Genomic DNA, 19,005 nt, shown 5'->3' with positions numbered 1-19,005 from the left:
TCCCTCCTCATCATTATTTATTTTGTCCCACTTTTGCCTCAAACCCTGTTTGAATTTTTCCTTTTTGGGAACCACCAGACTTTTTAGTGTTGATGCAGATTCAGGGAGCCATTTTATCTACCCCTGGAACTTCTGTCTGAGGGCCTGGAGCACAAAATGGTGGCCACCTGTGACATCACCAGCACCCACTGGAACCTACTAGAACCTTCTGCAACATTCTGGAGCCCTGTGACAGTTTAAGGCGGTTTAGAATGTTGGGAAGCTAAGACAGAGAGTTGGCAGTTGGAGCTGGCAGTTGGCACCTGACTGGTGAAGAGTGAGCAGCAGAAACCTGAAGGAGGAAGGAGTGAGGCAGCAGGGGTGGAAACTTGTGCCTGGAGTGGGGTCCATAAACCCACCCTTGATACTAGTCCCTACTGACTGAGCCCAGCCTGGAGCCCTGTGTGGGAAGAAGCAAGAAAAACCATCTTAAGGACCTGGACAGCAGGAACAGGCCTTAGAATCCAAGAACAGCAAGATCCTGACCTGGATACTGGTTTCCCTGGAGTCTGACGTCGAGTAGCCTGGAGACCTGGAGCCCGAGGTGGAGAAGCGGCGCTGACTGGAAAAGCAGACGTCGTACCCGGAGCCGCCAGAGGTCGAGAGAGGGCGCCGACGGAGGTCGGAGAAGTACCAGAGGTCGAGGAGGAAGTCACCCGAGGTCGAGTGAGCGGCGTCGACGGGGGAGTGAAGACCGCCCTCCGGAGTCGCCGGAGACCGAGGTGAAGCGTGCCGGAGGTCGGGAGTGGAGATCGCACTCCGGAGTCGCCGGAACCTGAGGAGAGGAGCACCGGAGGTCGGGAGTGAGGTCGCACTCCGGAGTCGCCGGAACCCGAGGAGAGGAGCACCGGAGGTCGGGAGTGAGGATCGCACTCCGGAGCCGCCGGAAGTCGACATCGAGCCAAGGCCGGCCGACGTCATCGAAACTGAGGTCGCCATCGGACCGGGGCCGCCCGAAGTCGACATCGAGCCAAGACTGCCCGACGCCATCGAATCGGAGGTCGAGATCGAGCCGAGGCCGCCGACATCGAACCGGAACCGCCTACCGGCGTCTACACGACTCCAGCGGCGTCGGAGCTTCAGAAAAAGGGCAGTAAGTGGAATAGAGGGCGCCTAAGGCCCTGTGGAATCCTAAGAGACTACTCTAGGGGTTAGAGAGGTGCTGGAACCAGCTTGATTGTGCCAGGGGTGAACTGAGACTAATACAGTGGGGTTGTGTAGAGTGAGAGAGCCAGGTCTCTAGTATTTCCCCCTTGATCTACCTCAGTTTAGGCCTCAGCCTTGTCCAAGCCAGGGAGTAGACACCCTCAAGCCTTCCACATCACCACAAGCTGTGCCTGGGCCAAATCAGCCCATAGAAATTTAAATGTGATCTGATTCTATGAGTGACACTGTCAGCTTTTAATTATTTATTGAGGGCACTGTATTTATTGTATTTAACCTATTTATTGCTTCACTGTATTTATTGTTCCACAGTATTTATTGTCGCACAATATTTATTGGTTTGCAGTATTTATTGCCTCAGAATATTTAATTGCCTGTATATATTGCACTTATATTTATGCCTTCCTTATTTATGATCACCCCTATTTATTGAATCATTAAGACAGTATTTATTTGACCTGCACTATTTAAAAAGCTTTGTATATTGTGATTGTGTTATTATTTATTTAATCAGCAACTAAGAGAAAAAGAAGATAAAGCAAGATATTTTCATAATTTTTACGGTGTAGAGTCGTTTTTGGAACGGATGCACGCATGGTTATTGTATGGGTATGACGTATGCTTAGCACGGTGCCTGATTCCTGACCACTCGAGCCAAGCTACCACAGTGTATGTCTGGGAAGACCCCGTTACCACCAACCCTTCCGGTGTGGGAGTGGAGTATTTCCAACACAAAGGAAGAGTGAACAGTTTTATGTCAGCTATGCGACATAACATCACAAGAAAGTCTCCGAAAAATACCTACAACTTAAGAAGAAGCGAAGAATCGAAATACATAAATGACTACAATCCAGTTATTTTATCCATGTGGAACGCTAACATGGATATTCAGTATGTTGCAGACAATTCTATTGCTGTTGCTTGATATGTAACGTCCTACATTACTAAATCAGAAAAGACTGAATTGAAAGAAATGTGGGAAGAGATTTCTCATGAGAAGACTCTAAGTAAGAAATTATACAGTTTCAGTTTGAAGATGTTATCGCTTCGTGCAATTGGAGCATATGAATGTTCAGATCGGTTATCATCTGCAAGTCTATATTCCAAAAGTAGAAGAATCATTTGGGTGAGTCTAGGTCTTGCAGGAATGCGAAATCGGGTACTGAAATCTGTTCAAGAAATTGAATATTTAGCAGAAAAAGAACCAGAAAGTACAGATATTTTGAAAACGAATATGTTGGGCACATAGTTCCCAAATAGAAGTCATCATGTTGAGAACATGTGTCTCTATGAAGTGCTGCAAAACTACACTTTAAAACAGAATACTACAGAGAATATCAACAATGGAAAATATGCAATGATTGGTTCCGAAGGATGTCTGGTGAAACAAAGGAAAGGAAATTTAATTAATCACAGGAAACTGAGTTGTGACACTGCTGACAAAAGGGAATTTTACTATTAATCCCTTTTGCAAATGTTCAAACCATGGCGTTCAGAACTGGAATTATTTGGAGATTTTCACAGCTATGAAGATTCATTTAATGCTTCTAAAGATAGCATACAATGCAGTGCTTTTGCAAATTATGTGAAAATGTTGAATGATGAAATTGATCAACAAGCTACAATTGCAGCTGAGATTGCTAGAGACAGTTCTCAAGACAGTCAAAGTTCTGCTGCACTGAGTCAAGATCCACTAGGACAACCAATTGTTGAAAATGAAGCAGCAATTGAAATGAATGAGGTGGAAACAGCAATGTATCAAGCTCAAGAAGGTGTAATACAGTTAGGAAACTTGGAAGAACAACTAAGGTGTCGATTCCAATCCGGTAAAACCCGGGTACGAATCATCGTACGGAGCGTTTTCTCCGTACAACTCGTACTCGGTAAATAACCCGTACAATCTAGCAAGTACGATTCGTACGGAAACCTGTTTCCGTACTAATCGTAGAAAAGACTGTACGGCTAAAAAACATGTACAAATGTGATCCGGGACAGCGCGAACGCGACATTCGCACGGAGTCAGGCAGCGTTTTACGGACCAGCAAGTACGATTCGTACCCACAGCACTCCGCACGGCAATATTTTTACGGGAGCCTTAAAGTGCCGGAAAAGCTAAGTTCGTCGCGATGCGTGAGGAAAAGGGGGCCCGGTACGCACCGTACCCCAGCGCTACATGTACGCACCGTACCCCCAGCCCCCCACCGCATGTACGCACCGTACCCCATCACCGCATGTATGCACCGTACACCCCCACCGCATGTACGCACCATACACCCCCACCGCATGTACGCACGGTACCCCAGCACCGCATGTACGCACCGTACACCCCCACCGCATGTACGCACCGTACACCCCCACCGCATGTACGAACCGTACCCCAGCACTGCATGTATGCACCGTCCACCCCCACCACATGTACGCACCGTACCCCAGCACCGCATGTATGCACCGTACACCCCCACCGCATGTACGCACCATACCCCAGCACCGCATGGACACACCGTGCACCCCCACCGCATGTACGCACCGTACCCCAGCACCGCATGTACACACCGTACACCCTCACCCCATGTACGCACCGTACCCCAGCACTGCATGTACGCACCGTACACCCCCACCGCATGTGCGCACCGTACCCCAGCACCGCATGTACGCACCGTACCCCCAGCGCGAGCCAAATTATGCCTTAAAATTACCCGCGTAGCGCTGGGGGTGCGGTGCGTACATGCGGTGCTGGGGTATGGTGCGTACATGCGGTGGGGGTGTACGGTGCATACATGCGGTGCTGGGGTACGGTGCGTACATGCGGTGGGAGTGTACGGTGCGTACATGCGGTGCTGGGGTACGGTGCGTACATGCGGTGGGGGTGTACGGTGCGTACATGCGGTGCTGGGGTACGGTACATACATGCGTTGGGGGTCTGGGGGTACGGTGCGTACATGCGGTGGGGGGCTGGGGATATGGTGCGGACATGCGGTGGGGGGGCTGGGGGTATGGTGCAGACATGCGGTGGGGGGCTGGGGGTACGGTGCGGATGTACGAGGGAGGGGTGGGAGGCTGGGGGCAGCCGTACGACTCGTACCCCTCGCCCAGGTATACCCGGGGTAGGGGTGGTACACAGTTCACTCCGTACAGGACGTTTTACATACAAATGTGTCTTCGGAACGCCGGAACGGATCGTACTTGTGCGCTCGGACTTCAGTTTTACGAATCGTACGTAAAACTGTCCGGGGACGTGTCGTAGACTTTTCCCGAGGTCATTCGTATGTTTTTTTACGGTACGAATCGTACTTGGCCGTACGGGACTTGTACGATTCGTACGTAACAAAATACCGATACGAATCGTACTTATCTATTTGTACGGGACTTGTATGATTCGTACGTAAAAATATACGGATTCGAGTCGTACGGGTAATTTTTTTCACGGATCGGAATCGGCACCTAAATGTTGAACAGAAACAAATATATCAGCAAGTGAAAGAGCAGATTGACCATGGATTACTTCATGAAAAGAGAGGGTGCTCATGTACATCATTTCAACCTATCCGAATGTATGTGAGTGGTCAAGCTGGAACAGGAAAAAGTTTCTTAATTAAAGTAATTACAAGTTATCTGCAGAAAACAACTGAGTCGCATTTGTCTTGTGTTGTCACTGCTCCAACTGGGTTGGCAGCACATAACATGAAAGGAATTACTTTACATCGTTTACTAATGCTGCCAGTAGAGCATGAGAACAAATTCGAATACCACAAGCCATCTGGAGAAGCTTGTTGTGAAGCTTCAAGAGTCCTGAAGAAAATGAAACTTCTCATTATTGATGAGGTGAGCATGGTTTCAAACTTGATGATTGCCTTTGTGCATTTAAGAATGCAGCAAATTCTTAAAACAGAGTATGACATGTTATTTGGAGGAAAACATGTCATAGTTTTTGGAGATCTAGTGCAACTGACTCCGGTAAAAGGACAACCGGTATTTAAAACACTTGCCCATGAAGATACCAGAAAGTCTCTTGGCAGTGTTGGTAATGTGACCATTTGTAGTCATTTTGAATACAAAGAACTGACAACAAATATGCGACAGGCAAATGATGCTGAATATGGAAGTATTCTTCAAGATATAAGAATTGGAATTCTTTCAAAACAAGGCAAACAAGCTTTGGAGAGTCGATTACTTTGCAATGTGTTTCCAAATGAAAATGCAGTTCCTGCAAAAGTGTACATGAAAATTGCTCAAAATAAATCAGTGATTTGCTTAATGCCAACACTGCGCGAGTGTACCATATTCAACGAAGAACTATTGACACTGGAAAATGAAGAAATTGTAAAAATGGAAGCCATCGATAAAGTACAGCATGAAGGAATCACTATTATTTTGATTGAAAAGTTGAAAAAAAAACTAGATTGTTTAGAAAAAAAAATATCGAAAACAGCTGGTTTAGAAAAGACGCTCTATGCATGTGGAAACTGTCGGGTAATTTTAAGGTGTAATTTGGATGTAGAGAAAGGTTTACTTAATGGCGCAATGGGTAAAGTGGTGGATTTTGTTAATTATCAGAAAAAAGAAGGAATTGAATTTTTAAAAATTAAATTTGATCAGATTGAAGAAGTTAAAGAAATTGGTCGTTGTTCAGTCCGTTTTTTGCTTGTTAAAGATTTATATGTCCATAGGAAACAATTTCAATTTTCTCTGGCATATGCAGTGACTATTCATAAATCTCAAGGATTAAGTGTAGACAGTGCTTTGGTGAACATTGGATCTACCGTATTTAAAGGCATATGTTGCTTTGTCGTGAGTCAGAACATTATCTGGTTTGTTTTTGATTGATTTTGATGAGACAAAGGTTACTGCAGATGCAAACTGTGTAGAAGAGTATAATAGATTACGAAGGGTGTATGCTCCAAATTTAGGTCAATATCCTGTATTTGAAAAAGCGTGTGGTTGGTCGAAAAAGAAGGTTTGAGAATATCTGTTCTGAAGGTGTCGAGAAGGGAAAAGAACAAGATAATGTTGTGATTGCAAGTAAAAAGAAATTGGACACTGTTGAAGAGATTATTGGTTATCAGTTTGAAAATAGTTCAGGTGTCAACTGCTATGCTAATGTAGTGGTCAATGTTGTTTTTTATCTTGAAGGTTTGCAAGAACAAATTATGCAGAATCGGCAAAAAAGATTTTGTTCTCTGTTGCATTCTCTTTATGAAAAGTTGACAACAGATACAAGTAAAATACAATCTGTTTCAGATATTCATAATCTTTTGGATGTGTATTCTGGTTCTACACAGTTTTCACAAAATATCCAACAAGATGCTCAGGAATTTTTAATGTATATGCTTACCATTTTTGAAAATGAAGGTGTGGAAATAGAAAATATTTTTGGCCTTTCTTACAAATGGGAACATTATTGTGAAAATTGGCTGTATACATGTAGCACCAATTAAGACACTGAGAGATTTCTGTATTTAACATTACCAGACTGTAAATCAGTGTCTTTCGATAAATTAGTTAAAGGTGCAAATCAAAACATGGAGTGTAGCCAATGTAAATCAGAAATATTATCCACATTATTTTTAACAAAATACGGCAAATACATAATTTTAATGATGCAACGTTGTACAGCTGACGGAAGAAAATTGGATACTTTAATAAAGCAATTTGTAGCAGAGCAACTATCAATATCAGGAAGGACTTTTGTAGCAATTGCTATAATTTTCCATGATGGTCCTTCCACCACATCTGGACATTACACTGCCTATCTAAAATGTGACAAAGGCTGGACACTTTGTAATGATTGCCAGTTGGTTTTCAAACAACGTTTGCCTAGGGAATTACAAAATTCCTACCTAATATTTTTAAAGTCAAAGTTTTAGAAAGATAATTCATTCTCTGAGGAATTTATTATTATAATTTAATAGGACTACCATTGGACAATTTACATAAAAAAGGAGTGCAAAAATACCATTTGGCCTCAAGGAAAGGTATAAGTTTGAATTATGGACTTTTTTGTGCTCATTGATTCGGTGAATATTTTAAAGCGGCAACATTTACAGTTTTTATAAGTGAAAATTATAAAATGTTGTTAGTCGTAAGCATTTCATATATGTGTGATTTGTATTTTCTGGTATTTTACTGACAATAGCATGTTGGTTTTTATTTAACAATCTTTCTGATAGTTTTTTTTTTGCCCGTTGTTAAGTGATGAGTACGATTGAAATCACTATTTCTAGTAAAATTCAATATATTCTGAGAACATCAAAAAAGGCAAACAAATTACTTTGTGGAAATTATGCTGTGTTGTAAAAAATTTATTATTACATGTGATAACTTTTTTTTCCTTTTCTTTCACAGATCCTAATTTTAAAATAAACAATTTACATCAATTTAGATTGCAAAGAAAATCAGAAAAAAATGTATACCATTTTTAATTTCTATTACTGTGAAGGTAAGTTTAACTAAATATCATTATGCAGACTGGAGAGATCTGCAAGAAGCTGCAAAGTTTAAACACGTTTTTAAAAACACTCTGTTTATACCTATGTAGTTTTGAAATCTGACTGTAATCGGATATCATGTGACCTGCAAAAAAAGAGATTTGAGGGGTCCATAATATTTCCCATTGCACCTATTGAAGGACCCCAATCATTTGAATCATTCTTCTTTGAACATCTTTGCAGACAAAACTCTGTGCTTACCTTCTATCATTCGCAAGCAATTTTAAAAACAGAAATATGTCCCTTTTTGTAACATAGTTATTGCGCAAGACACTCTTTCATATTTACAAAGAGAGGAAAAGGCACTCTGTGCACTCTTTCTACTCCATGTAAATACAACCTCATCATACACACCACTTTGCGTTGAAAGGGTGTTCTATAAGTGTTGTTGTGCATGATTGCAATGAATACTCAAAGAACAAGACACATCTCTATATTTATCAGAAATCATAAATCTCGATATGTGTGTGAATGCTGCACCATTCTAAAATTGGAGAATTGTTTTCATTTCTCCACATTTTTATATCTTCAATGCATGCTAAAATGTTCAGCATACATTGAAGGAGAAAAATGCGTTTTCTCATTGTTTTTGTGCAGGAAGGTGTGTCTTCCTGCACAAAAACAAACAGCACATGACACAGATATCCTTGCGCTATGGTGCAAGGGTGCCTGTATCATCACATGGCTGCAGTTTAAGCAGCCGTTCAGAGAGAAGCATAGATTTGCAACATATTTATGTACATGTGTTGCATCCCTGTGCTTCGAAAGTACTACAGCACACTGCAGTTAAAGAGGTTACTGTGTGATGCTGCAGCACTTCCTCATAGTTCTGCACTTATACATTCACCATACGCTACTAATGCATTCATTCAGTCAATTATGTACTACACATACATTCATCTGAACTTTCACACACTAACAAAGAAATATAGCACTTTTTTAAACCAGGAAAGTTAGTTCTTAGAAGAACTTTTTTTTTCTTCTTTCTGGAAAAAAAAGGTAAAAACAGAACAAGAGGAACAAAACAATGAACTTCAGGGAAAAAAAAATAGCAATGGTGACTTTCTTGCCAACGGCAGATCACATCGATAGAATGCTCCCCGTAGCATAAAGTCGCATTGCATTTAACGCAGAGCACTTTCAAAAATTGAAAATGTGGACGGATGTCCAAATTTTGTGCTGAAGGATGCACTCTTGAGGTGCTCGGCTGCGATGAGTCAGAAGGAGCAGGAGCGACTCTCATCCTTCGGCTTTCCTCCCGAGCAAGATTTACCGGATGAAGGGTCCTTAGATGTTTCATCATACTAGCTGTTCCGCATGAGTACTTTCTGTTAGAATCCCCTCGAGACAGCACTCTCTGGCAGATCTTGCACGTCACCAAGGTGGCAATGGTCTTTGTTTGCCCCTCAGGATAGGTAAAATATTTCCACACCACAGATGAAAAACGTGGTGGGCATGGTGGCTCTTCCAAAAAATCATCCTCAGATGTATGAGTAGATGCAGGAGATGCCTTCTGCCCTGAAGCCATTGTTTGTTCTGAAAAAAGTTTGAGCTAAGTAAAAACTTAGTCAAAAAAGCTTCTTCTCTGCAAAGAGATGCTCTTCCAAAGAAGGTCAAAGAAGAATGATTGAAATGGGTGGGGTCTTTCAATAGTTAGAACAGGAAGTGTAATGAACCAATCAAATCTCTTTTTTTGCAGGTCACATGGGATCCGCGCACCCTGCACTTATGCAGCACACACCCAGCGCGCAACCGCAAAATTGAATTTAAAAGGAATAAGGGATTAGATGTAAAAATATATTACTTTTAAGAGTAGTTTAGAGTTTGTCTTCAATTAATATTCACATGAAATACATATATATATGTTTTTTTAAATGTTAAATATTTCGGATCCGTGCACCCACCACTTCACACACGCATATGACGCATCGCGGATGCCCAGAAGCGTCGCTTAATGTAATCGTACGTGTCGCGTATAGGCTTGGAGTCGCGTACCGGTCGCATTGGAATCGCGCATCAAACACGTACCCAACGCGGACGCTTTCACATAGGGTTCGAGAACGGTGCGCATAGGGTGCGCGGATCCCAAAAAAATTTAAAAAATAAAGTTTGGAAAATATAGTTTAAAAAATATTTTTAAAAATATAAAAAAATATTTTAAAAAAAAACCAATAAAAACAAATGATATTTTTTAATTTTTCAAAGAATTAATTGAAAAAATAAGTTAAAAAAATGGTGATAAAAAGTATTTTTTAAAAAGATAATTAATTAAATTGACACACTGAAATTGAAAAATATAGAAATCCAATGAAAATCATTAAACGTGATATCTTTAGAGATAAGTTATAGATAGGAATTAGCATTTACAAAACGCTTGAAATTCACTGAAAAAACTATAGGTTTCATGCATGTTATAGTTAGGAATTGGCATTTAAAAATCCTTTAAAATTCACTGAAAAAAACGTAGGTTTCAGGGGCGTGATAGTTAGGAATTGGCATTTAAAAAACCTTAGAAATTCACTGAAAGAACCATATGTTTCAGGGGCGTTATAGTTAGCTGGACATTTCCCTCGTACAAAACCCTAGAAATTCCCCCGCGCCCCCGCAATGCACTGCTGATGACGTCACATATTACATCACTCATGACATGGTCAGTGACATCACTGATCACATCACTGATGACATCTCAAATGACATCACTGATGACGTCATCCATGTGATAAATTAGTGCATCTTCTCACACCCTTTGATATACCCAATGAAAATTTCAGACGTACATTCTCAAAACCATAGATACTCCAATACCAATAACTACATACCCACTCATTGACTCTTAGGTGTACACACACATCCACTCACTCACCTGTACAGTCACTCACACTTACAGTCAATCAGTACAGGACTATCATATGCATTTAAACACCTATATAGACACTCACACACCGCCAATCATCCATAGAGGCAGCGACGGCCCGTGTAGGGCGTTTTACTGGGGCGGTGACGTGGGGCAGAGGAGGGGCAGGGTGGGGGGTTGCAAAATGCGGCATACGGCCGATTGCAGGTAAGATACAGAAAAAAAAAAAACGAATTTCGATGCGCGTGCAGCATCGCCAAATGCGATGCAGCGCGCGTAACAAAATTTGTTTTATTTATTTTTTTCGTAACTTACCTGCAATTGGCCGTATGCCGCATTTTGCAACCCCCCACCCTGCCCCTCCTCTGCCCCACGTCACCGCCCCGGTAAAACGCCCTACACGGGCCGTCGCTGCATAGAGGTACTCACACACCTAGTCAGTCATGCAAATAATTAATCACACTCCCATTTACTCATCTATCCAGTTATACTCACACAAGTTCACTTACTCATAAAAATACTACCACATTCTTACGCTCTTATACAATTACTGATACAAGCACACACTCATCCATACAGCCACTCTCACAATCACATACTCTCACATATAGCCAGTTATATACTCTTACACACATATATACTGCCTTTCACATATGTAGTTAATCACACATGTACCACTGAGATATACATTCAATCACTACCATACCCATACATACACTCACCCAACCATACAGTCCATCACATATGCACTCTTAAAACCATGCACCCATAGAATCACCCACTCACACATCTATGCACAGAGTCACACACACCCCACCCACACAAACACTCAGGCACCCATACAGATACCCAGACAACCAATCAATAACCCATATAGACACTCATATAGCTATTCACAAAACCATGCAGCCACTTATACACCAACAGACACAGTACTGTGTTGCCTGCAAATGGTGGCCGCGTTGCTGGATGACATGGGTATGAAGGCACACTTTGCACACAACAGCAGCTAATGAAGAGGCATCACTGTGAAAGAGTGTCAGCACACACCGCCACAGCAGCAGCACAGACTCAGACACTCCGCCCAATGGGTGCTTGGAGATTAGAAACAAACCCACATGAACAAGCCAATGGCCTTTCGAAAGACCTGCAAACTGTGTGTGCCCAGGAAGCTGGGCTGAGGTGACAGAGGGTGACAGACAGAGGGAGGGAGAGGGGGAGAGAGAGGGAGGGAGACAGAGGGGGACACAGGGAGACAGACAGAGGGAGGGAGGAGGGTGACAGAGGGAGGGAGGAGGGTGACAGAGGGAGGGAGAAAGGGAGACAGAGGGAGACGGACAGAGGGAGGAGGCTGACAGAGGGAGGGAGGAAGGGAGACAGAGGGAGACGGACAGAGGGAGGAGGGTGACAGAGGGAGGGAGAAAGGGAGACAGAGGGAGACGGACAGAGGGAGGAGGGTGACAGAGGGAGGGAGAAAGGAAGACAGAGGAAGACGGACAGGGGGAGGAGGGTGACAGAGGGAGGGAGAAAGGGAACCAGAGGGAGACAAAATCACCCTTGGGTGGTGTGGCCATGTCCGCTCGTCAGCAGGTGGACCGTGTGCATGTAGACAAGGTTTGGCAGTGCGTTAACCCCCCTTTTTCCTTTGATAAACACTGGGCCATGTGTCAATCTGTGCACGAGTACATCCGTGCTGCAGGCACAAACCTAACCTCACACCCACTGTGTTTGTTAGAACCCTGTCACAAATGCTTAAGTTACCTACCTGCATTCTCAAATAGCATGGAAAAAACACAATTTGCCCATGTACAGTGCAACACGTAAGGCGGCTCTGCATGGCTCGCTACGCCCGCTCACTACACTGCTGACTGCGTTCCAAAAAGATGCATCTACTAAGATTGTGTCACACATAGGTAAAGTTCGAAAGCTGTGGCCAAGGGACATACCCATGCACAAGTGCACTGTGAGAGGAATGCAAGACATATCCAACTACCCAGAGGAACTGTGCCAACTCAAATATGAATGAAACATGGATGTCGCATGTAACACAATTAACATTGTCTCTCTCACACACAGGTCAACGTCGTCGATCTCCCCCCAACACTCGGGGGGCAGTCTCACAGGACCAGGCTCTGCGTGAAGAGGACCCCACCGGCAGCGACGACTCTCACCACTCCGTGGATGACCCAGACCAACCTGGCCCCTCTGGTGTCCAACCACCTGCAGCACCTGCGTCAGGTACAACTGTGCCAACCACCACCCCCATTCCTGCCACATCCCAGGAGACACCCAGGAGCCCTGCCTGCACACAACAACACAGCCAGTCTGACCAGGAGGGACAAGGTTCTGCGGGCACCCAGGAGGAGGCAGGCGACACCGCAAATGCCATCCCTCAGGGGCCCCGGAGACCCAATGTGCCCACAACGGCAGGCCAGGCGCAAGTGGGTAGGGGTGGTGGGAGTGGAGGACGGCGGAGGCGCGAACCTGACCAGTTGGCTCAGGAACCGGTAATGTCACACGTCAGCAACATCCTCGACACATACCGGCATGACACCAGGGGCATCAGCCAGGTTGTGTCCACCCTCAATGAGATGAAGACCCTGCAGGCCGAGCAACATGCCAGTCAACAGCGACACCAAGGACGGATAGAGGCAAGACTGGCTGAGCTCCTGACGGTGCACACGGAAATGAACCGTTCACTCCGTCGGATTGCCGACAACATGGGCAACCCTCCCTGTGCCACCAGGCAAATAACATCACCAGCCACAGGGAGGGATCAGGAGGAGGAGGATTCATCCGACGGAGCATCACAAGCATTGTCACGGCCTGCTTCTGAGGGTCCCCGCAGGAAGGTGGGTCGTCCACGCAAAAGACCGTGAGTGTCAGCGGAACATCACCATCTCCCAGGTCACCTGGCCTGGAACCTGGCCCTCTGGCCCAACAGCAGCACATCAGCAAATGACATTCTCTGCCACATGGACTTGCTGGTCACTGTCTGACCAATGTTGACAAAGACTGTGGCATGGACTCTGGTGACTTCCAATGGCAAGGATACCAACTCCCCCAGTGAACTTTGGATTCTACACACCCAGCAAGCACCTCTTGTCATCCCCCCCGAACACGTACCCCACCACAAATAAAATTCTGCACTATCAAGAGATGATGCCGTCATTTTGCATTATTCCATTACATGTGTGTGTTGTAAAGTCAAACTATGCCTGAGTATTTTAAATAACTACAACCATCCATACCCTGGGGTCTGAGTCTGGCACAGGACACACATGGGTCACAATGTATCATCCAATACAGACATGGAGCACCATACTCACCCGTGATGGGCCAAACCAGCTGAGGGGGTGCCCGCACAACTGTGTCTACAGACATATTTAGAAGAGCAACAGTCATGCGCAGAGGTCAGGGATCATGTGGAGTGTCCTGGGGTGCTAATCCCAGGTATGTGTAGACAGGTGGCAGAACCATGTCCTGCATGCTTGAGTCAGGTGGATGTGGAGAATGGTGGGCCGGCCAAGGTTGGATGCATGTAGATGGCACAATGGGGTCTTGGATCACAGTGCCACAAGGTTGTATTAGGGTTGTGGGCTGCATCCTGAGTGTGGGCGTGGATTGAGAAGGTCATCCTGCAGCTGGCAGTGATCCATTCCCCCCCATCTCTGTTGGACGTTGATGTGGCTTGGTCGCCGGATGTAGAAGCAGAGCTGTGCAGATGCACCCTGGATGTGGACAAGTATCATGGGAGTTGTAACGCACACGTCCATAGAGTAGAATGTTGTAGTTGACCTGGGGGATGGTCTCTCTTGCCTTGAGGTGGATGGAACTGGGGATCTTGTGCATAATGCAGAGTGTGCTGCAGCATGAGGCACAGATGCTGCTGATCAGCATAGCACATGTCAGCAAGCAATCCATGATGAACACCAGCTTGTTTGCGTGGACACTGGGTGCCCTTGCTGCAGGGCCTGCAGCAGCATGCGCCATGTCAATAAAACAATTCCACAAGTTGCACACAAAGACAAGGATCTCAGGAAGGAACTATGCAAAAGGTGTATGTCAAGGAAGGAATGTCTGGTTCAACATGGCACACACACACACAATGGATGCACATGCAGCACAGTGGCCGTCGTGGAGACTGACATGCCACAATACCTACACAGCCATGGACATCATGCACAATACAGATTCTAATCCCTGACAAACAGCTTGCATCTTGCTACTCTACACATAGACTCATATGCACTATCTCTGATAGCTATGCCAGACATGCCGAATGCACAGTGGCAACAGACCACCATTGACAGAGATGAGGCACCTTGGAGGCAGAGGGACACCTTTATTAGTTATGTGTGTCGGAATGCAAATGCAACTCTGTCAACACATACACAGGTCATGTGGATGAACATGTGGGACCGACACTGGCACCCCCCTTTGCACCACAGATGCTGGAAATCCATAGAACTGGCACACAAGTGACGGGTTACAGCTAAACACCCCCTGCTGCTCACGGAGAGGCTGCTATACACCATTGAGCCTCTAATGGGGAATTCACACACCATGTCAACCCGGTGCAACCCGTATGTTTCCGAGGGCAGTGTCACACAAATTGATGGCTTCCTCACAATCCACAATCCCATTACAGATGACTGTCACCAAGTATGACCATCAATTCAGGTGAATTCAGCTCCATGTCATGTGCCCCATGGTGATTCTACATGTATGCAAAGTAACCAAACATGAACAGGAGCAGTGCACACACATTCAATACAAATACCACACCCAAAAAGCCATGCTGCATCCCTTACCTAAGGAGATTTTCAAACTTGTCCGTGCATGTAACGCTGATTCAGCACATGTTGCTGTGTTCATGAGGAATAGCAGGAGCACAACAATGCCACCAGCAGACAGCATGCGCAAGCACCTGTGGATGAGAGACACACAAGAAGTCAGCCAAAAGAAGCACATCCGCATGCATGTGCATGTACTCGACACGTATAAGGTTGTCAACATGCTAGGTGACAATGATGACTCTGGAAAAACATTCTTCTATTGCACCATCACTCGAGTGGCACATCCAAACACACCTCTGACTCACTTGGCAGACATGCAGATGGACACACACATTGCAACACATGCCACACACGGCCCAATGCGTGCACACTCAGACACTGGAACTCACCACTAAGCAAAGAAGTCGCGTATGAGCCGACTCCGGATGTCCTCTTCCGCCTCCTCCTCCTCACATCACTTGCCTCGTCACCAAGCCCTTCATCCTCCACGGGTGGATGTTCCTGCTCATCCGGATCCAGGATGAGTGGCACAGCTTTCTCCACTGCCATGTTGTGCAGCATGCAGCACACGAGGAAGATCTTGCAGAGCTTCACCGTGCATATGGGAGTGCGCCGCCGGTCTTGTGGAGGCAACGGAATCGGCTCTTCAGGAGGCCAAACGTCCTCTCTATCACTCGCCTGGTCCGCCCACGGGCGTTGTTGTAGCGGTGCTCGGCAGCCGTGCTGGTGTTGCGGAGAGGCGTGATCAGCCATGGCATGTTGGGATAGCCAGCGTCCCCTACATGGAAACATCATGGACAAAAGTGGGTCAGGAGAAGCAGTGAGACAGGAAGCTGACGCTAAATACAGGACTGAAAGAGTATACCCACCAACAATACATGCTCGTTCGTTGCGCAGCTGCAGCATCATTTCAGGCACCCTGCTACGCCTCATGATGTAGGCATCGTGTGCTGATCCTGGAAAACAAGCACAGACATGGGAAATCACCATGTTGGCAAGACACACCACAAGGGCATTAATGGAGTGGTAATGCTTGCGGTTCCTATACACTACCTCCTGTGCCTGTGGTGGTACCAAAGCCACATGTGTTCCATCTATGGACCCAATGACATGGGGCATCCCTCCCAGGGCATAGAACTCACGCTTGACACCTGTCAACTGCTCAGGAGTTGGGAATTTAATGAACTCATCCAGGTGATCCAACATGGCCTCTAAAAAATCATGCAGAACACGGCTGAACATGGTTTGGGACATGCCACCAACATGAGCAATGGGATATTGAAAGGTACCCGTGGCAAAGAAATGTAGGGCTGCCATCACCTTCATCTTGGGTGTCAGTGCAGTAGGATACCTGTGTAGCGGTTGGAGGTGTGGTGCCAGCCGTGTTGTCAAGTTCTCAATCAACTGTCGGGGGAAGCGGTAGCGGCGTATACAGTCATGTTCCCTCAGGTCAGCCAAGTTCGGAATTGGTCGAGGGAGAGGCGGAGCCCTGCAGTAAATTTGAAGGGACAATGAAGAGTGTGTACAGTACACCACCAATTTCAATGTACTGAGCACATGTTCAACAGGCAATACACATATGCTACATACAGGTCTGTGCAATATGCCCTGGACACGTATGCCAGGCAGGTGACACTCCTACCAAGAGCCAGCTACAAACGTCGATTCTCAAGCTCAATATGCCATGGCATGAAACTAGCTGTGGGCCAGTGTAAGTGAACAGGCAGACGCATTACAGGAGTTACAGACATCCACATATGTGCAGAATAAGGATGTTTATCGTACAGACAGGTTGCGGAACACTAGAGGCACAGGTCACATGTCATAGAAAAAAGACAGACCACACAACTTGCCATGAAGGAGTACATGTCAAGACTGATCACACATACATTGAGAGTATGCAGATATGTCCTTGTTTAGAAATTCCATGTCGATGCATACATACACACCTTACGTCGGGTTACACATGTGGGCTGGTGTGCGTAACAGTGTGCCATGCCCATCTACACACAGACACATGTTGGTTGCATCAACTGCAGATGCATTTGACCAAACACCTACAGCAAACCTATGGGAACACATGACACACACATGACATAGTTACAGCGTGCAACGCGGGCATTCACATGTCAGGTGTAATATTCTGTGTACCTGGCATCAGGGGACAGTTGCGGGTGTCGGTGACTGTGCCATGCCAGTGACGCATGGCTCAACAAGTCTGTACTACATGCACACATGTCAAAGGAGTGAAGGGGATGTGTGGCACATAGTGCACCATCACACATGACATGTGTACACAGCTCATAATACATTTATTAGCTTCACACCTCAGGAGTAATGTGCCACATCACAGCCTGACACACCTGTGCCCGACACATGTTGTACTGCACAGACAATGCCTTGATGTCCAGCCTTGGCCAAGTATGACAGCTCTATTCCTGTCTGTGTGCCGCCTGTCACCACTGTCAGGTGTGAAACACACCGTACATACGCTCTGAGGGCGTGTGTAGGGTCTCTATCACTATGGGAGTGCTGGCGTATGCGTACGCCATAGTAATACGGACCGTACAGGCGTGTGTACAGTCCCTATCACTATGGGAGTGCTGGCGTATGCGTACGCCATGGTAATACGGACCGTACACGCGTGTGTACGGTCCCTATCACTATGGGAGTGCTGGCGTATGCGTACGCCATATTAATATGGACCGTACACGCGTGTGTACGGTCCCTATCACTATGGGAGTGCTGGCGTATGCGTACGCCATGGTAATGCGGACCGTACACGCGTGTGTACGGTCCCTATCACTATGGGAGTGCTGGCGTATGCGTACGCCATATTAATATGGACCGTACACACGTGTGTACAGTCCCTATCACTATGGGAGTGCTGGTGTATACGTACGCCATGGTAATACGGACCGTACAGGCGTGTGTACGGTCCCTATCACTATGGGAGTGCTGGCGTATGCGTACGCCATGGTAATGCGGACCGTACAGGCGTGTGTACGGTCCCGAGCACTCCCATAGTGATAGGGACCGTACACACGCCTGTACGGTCCGTATTACCATGGCGTACGCATACGCCAGCACTCCCATAGTGATAGGGACCGTACACACGCCTGTACGGTCCGTATTACTATGGCGTACGCATACGCCAGCACTCCCATAGTGATAGGGATCGTACACACGCCTGTACGGTCCGTTTCACTGCATTTGGGGTGCCCTAGGGCCACGGAACGCACCGTACCTGTGTGTAAATATTGAAATAACATAGGGGACACATGAGGGACAAGTATAAGGGCATAAATGCATGCTGGTTGTCATGGAGACCGAGTTTAAAGTTTGAATTCTTGCATCAGGTGGCCAGCAAAAGTCAGATGGAGACCATATACTTTGTTGCAAAGTGGTTGTTGACTTGACATCATGCTCAATTTTTAAACCATGCAAAGCCACTCACTGGGGTAGGTTTAAAGGGATTGGAGGAAACGTAGGATGCTAATGTAACTGACCAATCACTCTGTACTCCTGTAAATGAAATAGGCCAGCAGGGCAGATATAAGGCAGCCAGGTCCCATGAGAGAGCACTTGCCTGCACATCCTTTCATTCCACAACACTGCTGCTGCTCGTGATTCCTCTGGCACCATGTCCAGGTCTAGGGAGAGG

This window comes from Triturus cristatus, chromosome 10 (assembly GCF_964204655.1).
Source record: "Triturus cristatus chromosome 10, aTriCri1.1, whole genome shotgun sequence".
Lineage (NCBI taxonomy): Eukaryota > Metazoa > Chordata > Amphibia > Caudata > Salamandridae > Triturus > Triturus cristatus.
The sequence above is the reverse complement of the archived record's forward strand: the minus strand, read 5'-3'. Positions refer to the sequence as shown.